The 18,949-nt window shown below is 37.5% G+C and overlaps 1 non-coding gene across 1 annotated transcript; it reads right to left on the reverse strand.

Annotated features, from left to right (window-relative positions):
• Positions 1-202: 202 nt before the first annotated feature.
• Trnae-cuc lies at positions 203-274 on the reverse strand. The gene has a single exon. It is a non-coding gene; the product is annotated as a tRNA-Glu (tRNA).
• Between the last annotated feature and the right edge of the window lie 18,675 nt (positions 275-18,949).

Here is an 18,949-nt window from a genome sequence, read left to right on the forward strand (position 1 = left end):
GTGTATTATTCACTGGCATCTAGATTGAGAATGTGTTACCAGTGTTACACCTTGGATGCAGAAGAAATACAGAAAAAATGGAAGCGTTCGAGATTTGGATGCGGATAAAAATTGAGAATGAGGTTCAGATAAAGCGGGAGCTGAGTGGGGAGTGGGTGCTGAAAACTTGATTGGTACCATATGTGATTTTCAGGAAAAAAAATTCCGGTACCGGGAATCGAACCCGGGCCTCCCGGGTGAGAGCCGGGTATCCTAACCACTAGACAATACCGGAGTTGACATTGTACGAAGAATTGTTTACAAAACTTCGGTAATGAAGTGGTGCATTTATTTATTTTATGTTTATTTTAAAGAAATAAACCACATACAGCACATAGTTGCCATTTTATAGTGACCAGGTAACAATATATAAATTAGAGGACAAACAATATAACTGTAATTCTCTCCACACCCGACATTTTGGAGTTTAATAGAGACTTCAAGAGGCCCTTCGTTGAGGGCTATGTAGTGGAACGCTGTAATCACATATTGGAAATTGTGGTGGTTGAAGCACTGAAGTATTTGGTCCTTATTATGGGCTTTTACATAAAAACAAGCGTTAACGGAATTATTAATTGATGTTAATAATTATTAATGGAATCTCACATGATAAACACGCTTTTCGGAAGAAAATTGGCGCTTTTTTCCGTTTTCGTGTATGATGTTTGACGATTTTGTTAACCATTTACTATAATAGATCATTATTAAAATCATCAAACAATATGATAGGCATGTCCTCACATAAGCCATCCGTCGTCAAAAAGCTAATATCTTTTGTTTTAAGGTTGTGAATAGTGATCCAGCCTGTATCACTTAAGCCAAGGGAATACCCGCTCAGAAACCCTCATTGACGTAATAATTAACCAATCTCCCTTTTTCCTATTTCTCCTATTCTGCTTTTGATTCCCTATGCCAGACTATCTTGCTATTTATGTTAGAATGAAAAATAAAAACTCCATAAACAAGTTCTGTACTTAGCCTACATTAAATATACAGATGCGTGGCATTCGTGGTACTTGAGCATAGTATGCATACTTGGTTTTGGAATATTACTATTGTATACGAGCACGTATACGAGTTATTTCTTAATCCTAGAATCCTAGAATCCTAGTTTTGCGGAATCTATGTAGAGATATAGCTTTTATCTCGCACTGGTTGGTGCAATTATAAACGCCGCACATTTTGTTGCTCATTAACTTCTCCTCCTATGTTTTTCATCATAATGCTACTGATATTCGGCTTAACTGTCATAGTGCTGGCTAGCTATCGTTTCACAAGAACAAACGTACTGAAGTAACCGATTACCTCTATTCGGTCATGATCCCTAATTTAGTGCTGCCACCTGGGTTCCCTTACGGATGCCAATAGCAAATAATTTGTGTATGCATGTAATACGAAGGCATGTGCACCCAAAAAAATTGTTACATTTTCGGATGTAACGAAAGAAGATATACCTATTTGTAAGTTAAGAGGGATGTTCAATGTGATAAAATGGGACAGACCGGGGTGATTCGTCAAATCCTTCGCATAAACCTACCCTAACCGGTAGAACTCTTCCGTTAAAACTTTAAAGAAAGCATGTTATGAATAAATCTAAAAAGATTAATGGCAAAAGAAATGTTGATGTGGATACTGCAAAACAAGTCCACAATGACGTAAAAATAGTGGTGAGTGGGATGAACAGCCTCAACCCCTATAACCCTCCCCGCAGGGCGAGCAAGTCTCCCATCCCAAAATGGATCCCAGGAAATTCACCTTAAACCTGAATGAAAGCCCTCCCTATATTCCTGCTCATGGTCTTTATTGCAAGAGGGAGAGAAAATTTCTGGTAGGAAAGCAATAATGCTTCTCAAGTAGTTTTTATCCCCCAATGATTATGTGTTATCGGAAAGCGATATTGCATTATTCATTCAAGACGAAGGTCAGCGTCAATCAAATATGAAAGATAAATTTAAATGCTTACGCTTCCTTGGATATTATTGGCATTGATTAAATATAGTAATAATAAAATGATTGTATTGCTTCAGCGATTAAGCACATACTAAAGAAACGTCAGTAAATTTTTCCACAATTTACAAATTACTAGCACAATACACACTATAAAAATATTAAATTATTTCATTAATGAAATCATCAGCTTTGCAAGACATGAAGTAAAATAAAATTTTGAGTAAGTAAAATTTCTTTGATTTTGGGCTTAAAAAACATAAAAACTATAAATATACTTCAATTCTTCGGGTAAAGCCCTATGTAGTTTTATACCCATTAAAGTTGGGCGTCACAATGCAGTTGAAGTGCAAACGTGACATGTAGGACATTTGGAACTTCTTGTAAAGAGATTTTGTACAGCAGTTTTTATTAAATTGTGTAATATTAAAATGAGTATGCAACGACAAATGTAAAATATAGATGCAAGAAAAGGTAAAAGGCCCATCTTTTTAAAAATATGTTTGCAAGCTGCAAGATTATAAGAATTAGCTATTACTCTCCCAACTCTTCTTTAGCATTTAAGAAACGAATCCGATTGACGGATGGGAAACTTTTGGCGGAAAAAAAGTGGTCAGGAATCATCCTTTCCTTGGAGAATGGGGCAAGCCATGAGGAAGGTGAAGGAAACTGCTACAGACAGAAATGGTTAAAAGTCATTCGGAATAAGGTCATTTAAAAAGTTAAATGAAATCCATCACTTTAAAATAGTCCACGTTTTCATGACTTAGATTAAAATACAGCCTAGCCTCCTTGCCACAAAAATGTAGATTAATTAGTTTGAAATCCGCAAAATGATTATTCCTTATAATATGCATAGAAAACAATTATTTACTGTCTCAATTAAACGCTGACCTTCAATTCTATCTCGTTTATTCTATACATAAATTTCCTACCGGTTTGACCAACATAAAATGGACCGCAATTATTAATTGATGATTGTAACATTTACACAACTCTTGCAAACAATTCTTTTAAAACATATTTTGAATTAGAAAATAATATACCCGTTGTAACCGTAATAAAAAAGCTATTCGAACATTTTCTTGTGAGGAATCCCTTACTATTCAATCAAGTAAGTTCTTTACGATGCGAAACTAGTCGAGATCCATTAATGTGTATGGATAATAACAAAGTTGGTGTTTCAATTCGGTTGAAATGAACATCCACAAATTTAATAACAACAGCTTCATGCAATATAAGCCCACATTCATAAAGTAATTGGAGATCCAAGAAACATACACCGAAAGATCTATGGTGGATGGGATGGAATAAGCGAGTGACGTCAGCAAATATTCATGCCGTATAAGGTTTAATAATTTCGATATTACGAGATGTATAATTCAAAAATCGTTAAAGATCAAAATAGCAGAAAATGATAGTCTTAAATAATGCCAATAATCCCTACAAAATACTGTAAGTTTCAAAAATTTAACCAAATTGTCCCTCAAAAAATAAAAATACATTTAGCGGGTTGTGAAAATTCCAATTCTAAACCAGTGAATCTTTCCTATTACGCTACAAGAGCCGGCAAAAAAATCCAATACTAGGGGCTAAACTCGGGCCTCCCTGGTGAGGGGCGTGTGTCCAAACCACTTGACAATACCGTAGTATTCCTTATTTATTTGTAATTAAAATTTCACAATGAAATTTACAGTTCTTTCTCTTTTTAGCATATACTTTGGGTATAAATTTAGTACCTTGGTATATGAAACCAAGCAAAACACAAATTGAGATGGCATCACTTCTCCTCAGCGTAAAATAGTTCATTAAAATGTTATTAATATATGTTTTGCTTGCATTGGATAGTTTCAGATTTTGGTTTCCATTTTTTTTCGGGGATGCCAACGCTTTTCCTTCGGGGATGATAAGTATCTGCAAATCCCCGCACTTACACCATTACTTATATATAAAATTTCATTCGCAAAATCATTGGTCACGGAAGATAAAGGAGAACCCTGAAGCAACGCAAGAGTAAATCAAAAGGCCTCAAATTATAATAAATATAATAAAAGACCTCAAATTATAATAAATATAATAAAAGACCTCAAATTATAATAAATATAATAAAAGACCTCAAATATATTAGTCTACTTATTCTAAACTTTTGCGTAGAAGCAGAACACTGGGGTGGACGATTTCCCTCGAATTAGATTTAAATTATGCACTCAAATACATCTAGCTCAATACGCATTCACTTACTCCCCATGTCATATTCTGACATAGGACCTAGCAACAGCCTGTAAAAGAAATGGCTCATGGATTCTCAACACAAACGTTGCGCACACACCTGTCTCCAATATTCAAGGACAAACTTCCGATATTAACAAAATAGGGATGGAAAATGAAATTGCCAAACAATGGAAGCACTCTTTCAAAAGGGAATAAAATTTTAAGATAAGGGAAAACGTGGGTGTGTTTAATCGAATCTCTCACGTAAAATGAGGTGAGGTGATATAAAAAGAGATTCGAGACAGACTGGCATTAATGAGGGCAAAAGATAAAATAAGGCAGGAGATTTTTTCCTTATCGACAGATTTCAGGCCTAACTACACCGCCGATAGCATTAGTTACTCTTCCTCCAGCGAGAAAGTAAAAAAAAGTATCACATGACTTTTTCCAACTCTGATAAAAAAATTATCTTCTTCTAGCTATCAGAGGGCTTTTGGTGGAGCACTAAGTATTAGTTCGAGAATTATGCAAAAACCCCCGACAAGGTGAGAAATGCGTGTTATAAACGAGATGCATACAATGTCACTCCTTGTGATAAATGCAATTATTATATGAGGTAGTAAAATGTAAAAATAGTTGGAAATAAATAACAACGGGTATTATAAAATTTTCTTTCAACTTCATAAGTGAATTTATTATTTTATGATGAATTTGAAACAGATTCCGAAACTGATTTAAAATAGTGTGTGAGTCATAGGGCACTGAAATATTGCTTCAATTCTGTTATGGAATCAATTTCTTGGCTGTAACTTTTCGTGCATAGAAATTTGAGCTCCTCATGAACATGATGGTCCAGGAATATATATTTCCATATTTATTTTGAATGCAGCAGCTAATTTAAACAACGCAAAACTTTATCAACAATGTGCAAACAATGAGTCTATCGTTTTCGGTCATTTTTCAACCCTCGGCTTGGCACGTTACGCGGACTACATAATTGAAACTATCGATTTAGAATATTTTATACATAATTGGTTGATTACCTTTGAAACAACGAGTATAATTTTCTGCATATCAACATAAAAATCTGTTCAAGAAAAAAAGTAATATTCACCAATCACGTAAATAAATTACGTCAAGGATGTACTACATGTCCACATTAATGTTTTCACGTAGCACTACTTCCGATTCATTTATGCGTCATCTCCGCGTACTAAAAACGAGTCGCACTAGTCGTACCTGAAAACATTAAATTGGACATATATTACGTCATTTGCATTATTCATTTACATCATTTTGTTCATCAACATCTCTCTTAACACCGCTCATTTCATTTATCAATCACGCCGTAATTATTCGGAGCAAAGTCGGAATATTTTGGACAAAATTATGACGCTTCATTATGTGAGTTCCGTAATGAAAAGCAAATAGATTTTATGCTTTCAATTAAGTCATCAGAGCTAATTATAGCATGCTGAATAGTACTATTCAAATTTAGATCCCGAAGAACAGAACTTTAACTGTGATTAGGAAATGCCCACCGCAGCACTTAAGCGAAAGATGCCGGAAGTTCAGCAATAGTTACACCCATTTAACAGATAACTTGCTGCACCCAAAGGGGCTCCTTACACGACAGCTAAGAGGTAAGCCGCTGAAAACTTAAGCCTTGTAAGGAGATCGAAACCGGTCCCTTGGGAGAGAGAGAGACGCCGCTGTACTTAAGCCAACGAACCTATACATTTCCCAAGAGCACTATTTTTTGCTGAGCCTCTCTTATCGCCCGCAAACAATGTTGACACGCTTCAGCGGTCGTGGACCAGTAGAAAGGATGAACAACACTCATGGCACCACAACTTACAAAACAATCGCTGCGCACCGACTTCATCAGCGGGCAGACCAAAAATGGAGGTGGCGAGGTATTTTACATTGGGAGCACCATTTGATCCGGGAACGTTGCAAAGTGGAAAACCGTTTTACAGAAGAAAATCGTAAGGTAAAAAGTCACGAGTTCCGAGCGTGATAAAAATCCGGCAGTGATACAAGCTCAAAAATACGCGTGGCATTGTGGCCATACAAATGTGCAGGAGGAAATTTTCGGATGATAAATTGAGAGGGTGGTACTATAACGTATTCGCATGACCACGCCTTGAATACGTAGTGAGCACATGGGATTCGGCGTAGTATGGCTTTATGCGTGAGCATAATAAAATATAAGGGAAATTTGTGCGGTTCGTCAAAAACAGCAAGGAGAGAACATAAAGCATAACACAGCTTTTACACGAGTTAAGCTGTGAGCTGCTAGAGACTCATAGACTTCATACTAGGCTTAGATTGATGGAGTAGTTTAGGAGCAGATATCTTTCAGAGCGATAGGTACAACATCATAAGAGAAACAAAGTATATTATTTATAGATTCATAAGAAAAGATATTTTAAGAGAGATATTTTGCCAAATGGATACATATAGGAATTCGTTTTTTTCATGAGCAATATGGTACTTGATAAATTTAATTGGGACTCAGTATGCGCACTTCCAATTCCTTTGTTTCCTACTTCTTTTACATAATGGCTGGTGTCCTAAAACTCCCGCGAACCGTTCATTGAGGTGGCTTGCGGGGTAATTACTGTGCAAATGTAGAATGTAGATACAAGGCACTGAAACTAAGGAATTTGGCTGGCGGTCATAAAACAATGTTTTTCCATCATGGACGACCACCATCGAGAGTAAAAAGCAAAATTAGGGCGCATAAAATTAGGAAAACTGAAAATTTGGATTATAAATTTACCATTTATACCAGGTATTCGAATGGCAGTACCGCTATTTGCATGCAGTTAACGCGATTTGACTTCAATTGTGACATTCATTTTTAGATGCCACAAACAGTATTCAGATGATGAGCCTAAGTTTTATTTCCATCGTGATTATTTAGGCTGTGGTGCAACAGAAGAATGATTAAAATCAAACGGATTGACCGAGCGAACAATGGTAGAGTCCTAAGAAGAGTATGAAAGAAGAGAAACATCGTGAAAACCTTCATATGAAGACGAAACAACCTAATCTGTCCTATCTTGAGACATGATAGCCTGATGAAGACAATCGTCGAGGGACAAGTAGATGGCAAGAATCGATAAGGAAGACCGCGGATAAGATTACGTAGAACAGGTAAAGAAGGATATCTAGAGAAGAAATAATTAGGTGTGAAAAGATTAGCTAACAGGAGAGTTGAGTGGAGAGCTACGTCAAACAAATCTTAGGATTGATTACCATTGATTATGATGATGAACGTGATTTGACTTTAATAGTGACACTCGTTTGCTTATAATACAAACAGCAGTTCGGTGACGAGCCGTGATCAATTTCGTATGACGAACATTATGTCCATTTCCGTTAAAACGAAGTATTTATTATGGCATTCATCATTAATATTTTTATGTTTACGCAAGTGCCGTCTTAAGGTCCTGTCTAAAAATGCGAATTTTAAAATGCCATTTCAATAAAATAAAGCACAGAGGCCTCTTTTGTGGCCGACACAGTGGCACAACTCTGTGATTCAACCGAAAGGTTGGTAAGGATATGTGAGAGTAGACCTTACCCCTTTCTTTGGCACAGGGGTGTGAATATCACGCATTCAGGGTAAAGGGAGGGGCAGCTCCTTTCCCAAGGCCACCTCGTCTTTCGAGGATTGTTAGAGTGGAATGCCCTGAGGCATCATCCGGCATTTCAATCCAGGGATCTTCAATCAGCAGCCCAGCTCTCTGCCCGCTCATCTACCACGCCCGAAGTGCATCTAGAGGAACATATATTTAAATTTTAATGAAAATGGCATGTTATTCGTTTTTCAAACCAATCTAAAAATACCATTATGCATAATATAAAAATATCATAAGAGAATGGTGCAGTTTTTAACATGATTTAAATGAAAACAGAATTACTTTCACTTTATATTTTTATTTTTAGAATTTGTCGTCTCAAACAGTTATTTTTATATAATTTATAAAATTCAATACAGGCGCCCTTAGTCATTCGACAAGAGAGAAACCCGGCGTAGACATTAGCCTACTCCTAACGAAATACGCCTCGGGGATCACGCCTTAACCTCCCATCCGACGGACGGAGTGTTCTACTTGAAGTGCCCTCCTTAAGGCACTCAAGCAGGGATCGGGCAGCCTCTGAAAAATCTCTGCCATCTTATACCTTCTCTCCCTGCCATCTTATAACTTTAATAACTGAAACCGTTTAATTATTTTTCAGAGTTCGGGGAGGACAAAGAGACGGTATAGTCACGTTCGCAGGATGGGGCAAGCCGTGAGGGTGGCGGAGGAACTGGCACGGACAGAAATGGAGAAAAGTCTTCAGAATAACCTCGTTTAGAATTTTACATCCATGCATTTTAAAATAGCTCACTCTTTTACAATTTTCCATCAAATTCAGCTGAGCACCATTGTCAAAAAAAATTAAAATAATTGGTTTGAAATCCGCAACATCATTATTCCCTGCAACATGTTTAGAAAAAATAATTTATCATCACGATTTTCCGTGGCCCTTTTATTCTCCTTCATTCCATCCATAAATATTAGTGACTGATTTCCGTATATATGTCGCGATATAATTATAATGACCCGGTAGGAAGATAACCAAGTATTGCTGTTCGGCATACGTTTTCAGCACTCCATCCTCATTGAGGAGCTCGCATCGAGCCTCCACGCCACGCCGAAATTTCCTTCTGTATTTTGCCGCTATTCCCAGCCTTCAAGCTGCCTACAACGGGTTTCTATCATTGTCATTTCAGGAATTGCTACTCATGAATAAGTCGCAGTGTGGCAGATAGGTTAGTTAAAGGTAAGGGATATGCAGTGGCGCCGACTCCATGGGGCCTGAGGGGGCCCGAGCCCCCTCAAAGATTCGTTTGGGGGGGCGGAGCCCCCTCAATAATTCAAGAAAATAATTAAGTTTTATTATGCTTTATGAAATCACAAAAATATATTGGTAATTTTTTTTCCCATGTTTGACGATAGTTACATTTTAAAATAAATTCAACAATGTGTTAAAACAAATAATTATAAGGTTAAGCAGGTTAACTGAATCAGGTGGTGTGAATCATGGCAGCTTTTCGGCGCTGCGACACACTTTGAATTTAACCTCTTCCCGGGGAAAAACCTCCGATATGGGCCCCCCCAATATTTTTTATAAGTCGGCGCCCCTGGGGATATGAAGGGGAAAGAAACCATGTTTGGGATTTTTATACTTGTGACTTGCATTTGGATCATATTGCCAGGTATCTGTGATTGTACTATTGTCGGTTACGGCAAGAAATTTTTCAAATTTTAATAAGTTGGCTTTTAATTCAGTAAGGACTGGAGTGATTCTCATGTCATTTCTTAAATCTTTATTCCTTATGTTCGCATCGTGCCTGGGAAGTTTGAATCTGAATTTATCTATTTCGACCGCGATGGAGTGAGTAAAATGCATGCGAGCCGCGATCTCCTTCCGCATAGAGACAACATCCGCCTAGCAGAGTAGCGAAGAATAAGCATGGCGCGTGAGAGAGACGGGATAGAATTGTAAAGCGGGAATTGGATGCAGAAACAAAACTGGAGCACTGTGCGTGGGGCGAGGTCCATTATTACACGACAGACTCCCTAAACACGTTCTCTCTCGAGCTAAACAAGGAGATCTCGGCGTAATAATTCACGAAACAGTTTCCGAGGACTTTATTTAACGTGGATACCGCTAAAGCACCTTTGGGTTGCAGTCAAGGAAACTCTTCCTGAGATAAATACTGGGAGGGATTTAGAGCGTGCGGCTAAAATTATTTGCTCGAGCTAAACATAAAACGCTTTTATCTCACGTAGAGTTGGGAAAAGGAATTGGAGAATAGAACAAGTTTATTAATGAAATAGGACAAATTTAAATGATTCCGCTGAAATAATAACGAACTAACATTATGCACGGAATAGATAAGTTATACAACTTTGACCAATTTTATTGTATGTATTTTCATGCCCAAAAAAGTTTACCACCTACTTTTTTACAATCCTGAATGGTATATTGAATCTTCAGGAAGTATCATTAGCCAAGGGCAAATTACCTTGTTAGGACATGGCTTAATACAGATATACACAATCATTATCTCACAATTATGGAGATAAGGTCGAGGTAGATTTACATGGAAAACAAAACAATATCTATTAGTAATACCGTCTACCCCTACTCCCAAATATTATATATCTGTCATCACCTTGCCATCAAACTCCTTCCTCTTCGTCCTATTCTTGATCTCTTGATCTTGAGGTCTTACGTAGAGTAAACCTTCCCCCTTTTCCGTTTCCCTAACTACCTCCCAATTTATCACGGTTTTTATCATCCCCTCTCCTCTCGGCACGCGCTCCATTCGCATCTTGTCTCCTACATACCCCTTACGGCAGTTACCTCTGCTTGATCACTATAACTATCGTTCTTATTCTCTCTCCGTCAATTCACCTCCTCAATAACTCCATATAGCAATATCGTGTAACCCAGCGACGTCATGGAAAAATTAGCATTGCCGGAACGCACTTCACTTAACTTTATTTAGAATTGAAATATTACTCTGTTTTTTTATTACAAGTTATTATTTACATATTTTTCAAAACTGTTTTGCTTACGAATGTATGTATAAGAAATTTTTAGGCAGCAAAATTGATAAAAGTGTTACTTGACTATTATATCTTTTATTAACCCTTGCCGGAACGACGTTCCGGCTATTCTGGCACCATGATACCACTAGTGGAACCCACCCACCTGTTCTCATTTTCCTTCCTTAGCGTCCACATTTCCAACCCATGCATGCTACCCTCAACATCAGAATCTTCGCCAAGGTTACCTCAACACTCCTATACATCAAACCTCTTCATTGACCTACTACTAGCCGTAAACTTCTCCTTAGCCAGCGCATTTCCCTTTAGAATATACTCCTTAATTCGTCAAATTTCCTAGTGAAAGCTTCCGGAATTGAAAAATATAATAATATGCACAAGATTTCGGCGAAGAAATAAGATGTTCATCACTACTATTACCGCCATTTTTACTTTAAATTCTATTCCCTTTTTTTAAATTCGCCTTTCGATCAATATTCTTGCCAAAATTTAGAAGACTTGTTAAAAGATTATATTAAATATGTTAGAGTATACAAGAAATAAATGTCAGTTTTGTGGTAAAAACATTTGTTCGGTGAAACCTCAAATGGTATGAAAAATATGGTTTCTTTATATTTATTTATTAACATGTTAGAGTATACAAGAAATAAATGTCAGTTTTGTGGTAAAAACATTTGTTCGGTGAAACCTCAAATGGTACGAAAAATAAGGTTTCTTTATATTTACTTATTCGTCTGCATCAATGTTGTCGCCTTGAAAATAGTCCCCATTTCACGACCATTTCACAACCAGTTCATAACCATATCTTTCACTTTTTCGACGTTTCTATCGGTTGTTAATGTGCTAGGGCGTCCCGGACGTTCATTAACGCCTCTTCTTCGTCTTCACGGATATCTTGGAAACGCTAATGCAACACGTAAATTCTTTATTTATACTAACAGCAGGCTCACCATAGGCCTCTTGTTAACATTTCTAACACTTTCTCTATTTTTATCATTGTAAACTTAAATTCTTTTTTTCCGAAAAAATGTGATTTAAATTCATATATCCATTTCTTTAACAAACGAAAATCACAAGGTAACAAAGCACGTCTCACCCTAGCAGCAGCAATAGACAAAGTAAACAATTAATACCGCTTAAAATTTGATCACACTTTAGGGGCAAATATGCCAGCATTATAAAAAATAATGTTGACGATCTACGAAATTTAAAAATTCCCGTAATTTTCTGAACGCACCTCGTAGATCTTCCGGGCTTTATTTATATCCTGTTGTCCGGACGAAATGTGGAAAGACATTGAGCAACGCCCGGAAGACCAAAATCTTCAATTTGAAGCTCAAATTTAAATATTCTATTGGAAACATTATAGGGTTGACGAAAGAGGAATATTTGAAGGGGGAAGTGCGAGTAGCGTGGGTGGGAGCCACGAAGGGATTGTTGAGGTCGTTTTTTTCCCGAGTCGGGAAAAACAGGAATCGCCCTCTCCTCTGGATGACACTACCTCCCGATTCAATAGGAGATGGAGACACAGCGGAAAAGGGCGTATCAAAGTCGACGGTGGGTGGGCTGAGGGCAGGAACCAAAGGGGGAGCTGTGTCAACACCGGTGGTGTTGGCTGAGTACGTCTCTCGCAGCGCAGAGGTACGATTAATTTGGAGTATGCATACATGTTCGCCGCCGCGGCGTACAGTGGTCCAGAGTGACGGTAAGTGCGGCAAGGTTACCTTTCGAAACCAAATTAGGGTATTTTATAAGGTTTGAGGTCGCTAATTACGAATTTGACCTCGGATTAATAGTAGCGGGCGTAACTTGGTGGAAGTCCATAATCGCAGGAATAGAAGGATCAACAACTTTGCTATTTCCACATCGTAATTATTACCACATTATTATGTGGAATTTCCACATTACTGTGTGGAAATAGCAAAGTTGTTGATCCTTCTATTCCTTGACCTCGGATTTTGAAAAACCAAACAAAATTTTTGCGAACCATAAAAGTTTGCAATCGTGTTTTGACCAAAACGCTTCATGGTGATCTCATGCATAGTGATCACTACTCGACATCATGACGTCTCATCAGTAACGGTATGTTATCCTTAGGTGATGTCCTGTTTTTCATCACCCTGAATACGAGGGGAGACTACGCCGTCGAGGCGTCGGAACTAAGCAACCCATGTACCCGTTAGAAAACCCGATAATTCTTCCTACGATTTCGTCGGGAAAATCTGAGATCATTCGACGATAGCTTTTATTCTCAGGAAATAAAGACCATGAGAATTTGATCTTTTAGCATTCCATGAGAATCAATGCTAAGGAAAAATTGAAAGTATCCGGAGTTCAATAAGATCTAATATAATTTCCCGAATGTTTCAATTTATCGTAATAACAACGACATTCGAGCCTCAATGTTGTAATCGGCACATCTTGTTGGTGCGCATCTCATGCGCGCTATTGTACATATTTTCATTGAGGTTATTGAAATTGCGCAGCTTAAAGATAGAATGCACATTGCACAGCGTCTTTTGCACACAGCTTTAATTTTTTCCCTCTAAGGATGGCGGCAACATAAAAATTAAGAAACAAACTGTTTACAAATAACAGCTGTTACAAATACTTGCCATATTACAAAACTACATCTACCATAAATAGCATGCCAGCAAGCGAGGGAGCAATATACTTCAGATATCGGATGATGGCAAGAACAAAAATATTTTTTTTTAAACTTATTCCAACACACTATTTTCCTTGAGGTTGGATAAAATTAATTCGCTTAATGTCTGCTTGAAAATTAATCAATGCCATATCTACAATCATAAAAGAAAAATAATGCAGAAAGCTTCAATTATATGTCCGATCATGGAATTAAAAAAATAAGGATGGTTGAATGAGCAAACCATCCCTCGAAATATCTCAAGATCAGATAGCGACGAAGAACTACCACGGTAGGCTCCAATTATTGGTTTGAATAAAATGATCAAGAAGACTACCTGATTTATTCATGTGCAACACGGCTGAGTGGCCATCTTGATTGTGGAGAGTAGTACACTCAGAAGAAGAGAGTACGTATCATATTCATCGCTCCGTCGTTTGGCGAAGAAGTTCCACTCCTGAAATAAGGATCGCTCCACGCCCTCAGCAAAAAGCCTCGGAATACTTGAGAGCCAATGCAAAAAAGAAGCGTGTGAGCAGTGATTTAGGGCGATGGAATGGCGCGAGAGCAAGGAGATTCCGGTCAAGATGGCGCTTTTATATCACGCACGACTCTCTTGAGTTTTAACCCGGAATCGATGTCAAGGTGCAAAAAAAGCAGCATTAATGCTGCGAAAATGAAAACTAAAACCCTCTCACGGTGTTCACTCGCAAAAAATATCGGTACGTGATAAATAAACTGTTTGATATTTATATTTAAGCTGCTAATCCTTACAAATAGACCTTTTTTCCGACTGTAGATAGAATTCGATGATAATTTTTGTGGAATGCGCCGGCTTCCACTCCTATGAAGTTGTAAATACAAAAACTCCGGAAATTTTTCAAGAAAAAAATAGCTTCCTTTTTTTTGGAAGAACTTTTGTTGGAAAACTACCGAATCGTGTTCAGTAGCCAAAAAAATAAGTTTTAACAATGTAAAAATGGAAACTAATCTCTCGCATGGTTTTTACTCGCAAAAAAACTATGAATGGTTATTGCGCACAATGATATTAATATTGAATCTGATTCCTCCTGAATCTGAATCCTCTCGCCAACTGCAGAATTTGATGATAATTTTCAATGAAGTTTTTTCTTTTACTTCATCGTATTATTGATACTCGCTCGACTTTCATTTAATTAAGCTCAAAGCTTAATCGTCTCATTCAATTACAATCGCACATTTTAGCCCAACTTTAATTATTTAACTTCCTTAAGTATCCAGAGTATTAAGTGAAATGTGAAAAAGGCTGGATACCCAAGAAAAACCGTTTTCATGGTAACTGCGAAGTGCATTCAAAATTTGTTTGTGCTGCAATGGATCAGTAACTAAGGAGTGAGTGGAGCACTCTTCTACCCACAAACGTTGAAATATTTCACGAGCCTCTGAGGAAAACCATGTACCCACCATGTTTCAATGATATCACTGACAACGTCTTTCTCAATTTACTACTCCTTATGTCAATGAGAAAAATCAAGCCTACAAAAAGCAACTCAGATGTAAAATTCTCCACTTTACGGGCCCTTCGAGCGAATAACGATCATAATGACGGATTGACTGATTAATAGCAATATAATTTTGACGGTAGGTTGACTTCTTACCGGATAGGTTATTATATCCTATATAAATCTTTACTGAGCTTCCTCGACGGTCGATGTAAGTCTTTCCTGAGCTTTCACTTAGAGAAATCAATGGGAGACAATTTCCCCAGCATAATAGAAAAAAGATTTATTTGTACATAATTTACTGCTACCACTATTTCCACAATTATTCCAAATTTGCTGAGTCTAGCAGAAACACTTCCCCCCTCGCTGATTAGTGGACATAAATTCTTCCAAAGCACCTTTGTGAAAATTCAATTTTTAATTCAAATTTCGATTAAAATTTTCTCCAATGATTATTATTGCCATCAAATTATATTCTGAACGGCAATTTTCCCGAGAAATGAATTATTCAGAATTTATGCATCGCAGCACTTTAAGGAGTTAGGAATGCTTGAATGATGAAATTGATAAGGTTGGTACTATCACTGCCACGAGAGATACTATAATTACCCGCATATCAGAGGCACAATGCATCTCAAATATGTACTCACTATTAAGCAACTACGTGCATTTATGCACCGATAAAACGTTTATATTCCGTTTTATTTGTTCCCATTAGCCAAATAATAATCCACTTATTATTTTAAGCATCAAATCTCAAAAATTAACGCGAAGCAATAATAAATGTAACTCCGGCTCTAATATCTTCAACTTCAATTAAGCGCGACATTGCATTGGATAGTTCATTTTCGCTATTAAATAAGATTTTTTTCTCTAATTCCAATATCAAAAATCAAATACATATCGCGTAGCTGGGTTTTAGTCCGTACATATATGCTCTGACGCAATGCTGACGTTTCCGCACCAATGTTCAACCCCAATAATGCAGAAAGACGCTATCCTAAGCAGTTATGCGAGCGTATATATTTTTACTACTTTGAGAAGCGTGGGAAAAGTTGGAATCTGGAGTGAAAGTAGGAGGAATGATGTTTAAATCGGTAAGGTTCGCGGATGATCAGGCGCTGATTAGCCAGTCAGCGAGGGGACTGCAGGCTCTAGTGGATGCGTTATACGAGCGGTGCGAGGAGTATTGGATGAGGATTAATCACAAGAAGACCAATTTTATGCGGTTTTGTAAAGCATCTCGAGCGAGGAATGTGAAAAACTTGAGCAGCAAGGGAAATTCAACTATTTGGGCAGCACATTAAAGGAAAACGGACATAGTAGCAAGGCCATCAGGAAACGAATTGCACAAACTAAGGAGGCGTTCATGAACAGGAAGGAGCTTCTTAGCAGAACGTTATGTAAGAGTTTAAAGAAAAGGTTAGTGAACTGGAGTGTAGCTCTATACAGTGAGGAAACGTGGACACTGAGGAAAGAAGACGAGAGAAAATTGGAGACATTCGAGATGTGGGTATGGAGAAGAATGGAGAAGGTGAAATGGACGGAGAGAAAAAGGAACGACGATGTGCAGGATATGATTGGCGAGGAGAGGCAGCTTTTAGATGAGATACGCAGGAGACAGAAGGTATGGATGGAGCGAGTACTTAGCGGGGAGGGGATGTTGAAAATGGTGTTAGAGGGTAGAATGTTAGGGAAACGAGTGAGGGAAAGGAAAAGAATAGGATTTTTAGATAGATTGAAAGGGAGCAGGCCCTACAGGGAATTGAAGAAGGCAGTGCTGGAAGGAAAAGGAGGCTCCCAGATCACTTCTTTAGGACTCCACTTCTTTAGAAACCTACCTTAATCGGTAGAATACTGTGATAATAATTAAAGAGTTGCATATTTTATATTCGTAGTCACTCACGGAGCAATAAATTGTTGAATTGAAAAAAATTCTTACGTAATATTAAATTAAATTATCTGAGCTTTCATTCGCAAATTCAGTTCCAATATTCAAGTCGTGCATTCATCATTGTTCATTCATTTATGTTTTTGTTTAGCTTTTGCACAAATTGAATTTCAGACAAATCGTGCACAAAACGGATCGCACTTTGGTCACGTAAACGACCAAACTTTGAATCGGCAGTGCCATGGTCGCCTCACCCTCGATGAAAGTGGCGTGAATAAATCAGATATCTGATTCCAACGATGCCTCATGTCAAGTCCATTGCTCGTAGATTCACCTCCCATTACCCACGTCACGATACGACAAACTACAATGCACCTGATCTTGACGACATCATACATTTCATAGCCTCGTCGTCTGCGTGGATCTGTGTACACCAACCGATAACATTACATCGGGTCGTGACCTCCCGCAACGGCGCGGAACTAATACGCCATGATCTGCTCAGTCGACAACTCTTTATCGAATTCACCGAGCGGCATATGCAGGAACACAAATCAGGAATCGAAGCCACGATACTCGGGATAAAGCAATTATGCATATTTCACTGAGTCAAACCGGTTCACTAGGGACGGCAATGCATTCAATCAATCCGGAATTGTAGATATTCCGAAATGAATGGATCAAGATCCATTGCAGGAGACGACGATAGGAACAGGATACATATTCTTCTATGCAATAGGACTCTCTTTTGGTCCTCATAGTACAGATAAATCGTAAAAAAAGCATTCTCAAAATTTGTTTTATTTACCATTCAGTACCTCTATGAAACAAAGTTGGCCATTAGCTTGTAACAAAATGGAGAACCAACTCAACGAAGTAATATATAAAAGTAATTTTATTGAGAACATCGTTTTCCTCGCTACAGTTTTTCAACAAACTTTAATACAAACAAATTTGTTGTTAGGCTATTCTATAATTCTCCTTACTTTAAATGATCGTAGTACCATCATCGGATTTTGGTGGTCATTTTTTTAACTAATATCCGTATTTATATTTAAATTCCGCATAAAAATGGATATACAGTTCCAATAACAATAAAAGTGTTCAAAATTGGATTTATACCTGGTTCAGAGTTATTCTGAAAATTTCATCTTGATAGCAAATCGGAAAGTCGACAAACAACGAAGCGAGTTTATAAAAACTTTTAAAAATAGCTAATCCATCTTAGCAGATACGTAGCTGCAGAAACATTCATCCTTTCATGCATTAATCATAAGGCTCATTATTAGGGAATCCAAAGAAAAAATGTACTTTTCAGAGTATAAGCCTAAAGAAGGTGTTAACAGAAAAAATCAAACGAGAACATGGTCAGTATGTATGTTATTCTACTCTTTCATCTTCGACCGACCACGGCAACAGCAATTATTCTTAAACTATTATCATCTAAGCGTTTTGGATGTCCATAAAATTTCAATTCTATTCATCATATATGGTGCCTTAAGTTACAGCTTTCCCGTCATTTCTATTCAGATGCTATTCTTCTCTTAAACCAAGCATTCTCCGCAACTTATCCAAATTTTTCTTGCTCCCAGTTCATTATCATCTCACTACTAAGTTGCTCATTTCCTGTAGTGAGGCTGTTTATATCTTCTCTACAGAAGGCGTTTTAGCTCTTGTTCTTTCGTTTGTGTCGTTTTCAAATATAATTCCACGTTTTAAAAATCAACTCATGCCATTTTTCCATATTTTTCAATTAGAACATCATGCTCTGTCCGGAATGCATAAGCATAGCCAATGCGTGAGAGTTTATCAATTTGGTCAGTGCGCAAGAGAGGGCGTTCATTTTTTGAAAATTTACTCAACAACTTCCCATTCACTACTTTTTTCACCTTTTTCTTTTTGAAGTGCAACTCTCTTGAACTTTATACGGCATAACTTCCACCATTCTAACTTCATTTTTAGCCATTTCACGACCATTTGTTTTCTTGAAATTTTGATGCCTAGCTCTCGCGTTAATAAAAGCAATTTCATTGGCATAGACTAACCACTTCTTGCTTTATGTTAATACACGGTGATAATAACTTCCAACTCAACCCAA

The sequence above is a fragment of the Ischnura elegans genome, chromosome 3 (assembly GCF_921293095.1).
Source record: "Ischnura elegans chromosome 3, ioIscEleg1.1, whole genome shotgun sequence".
NCBI classification, from domain to species: Eukaryota; Metazoa; Arthropoda; class Insecta; order Odonata; family Coenagrionidae; genus Ischnura; species Ischnura elegans.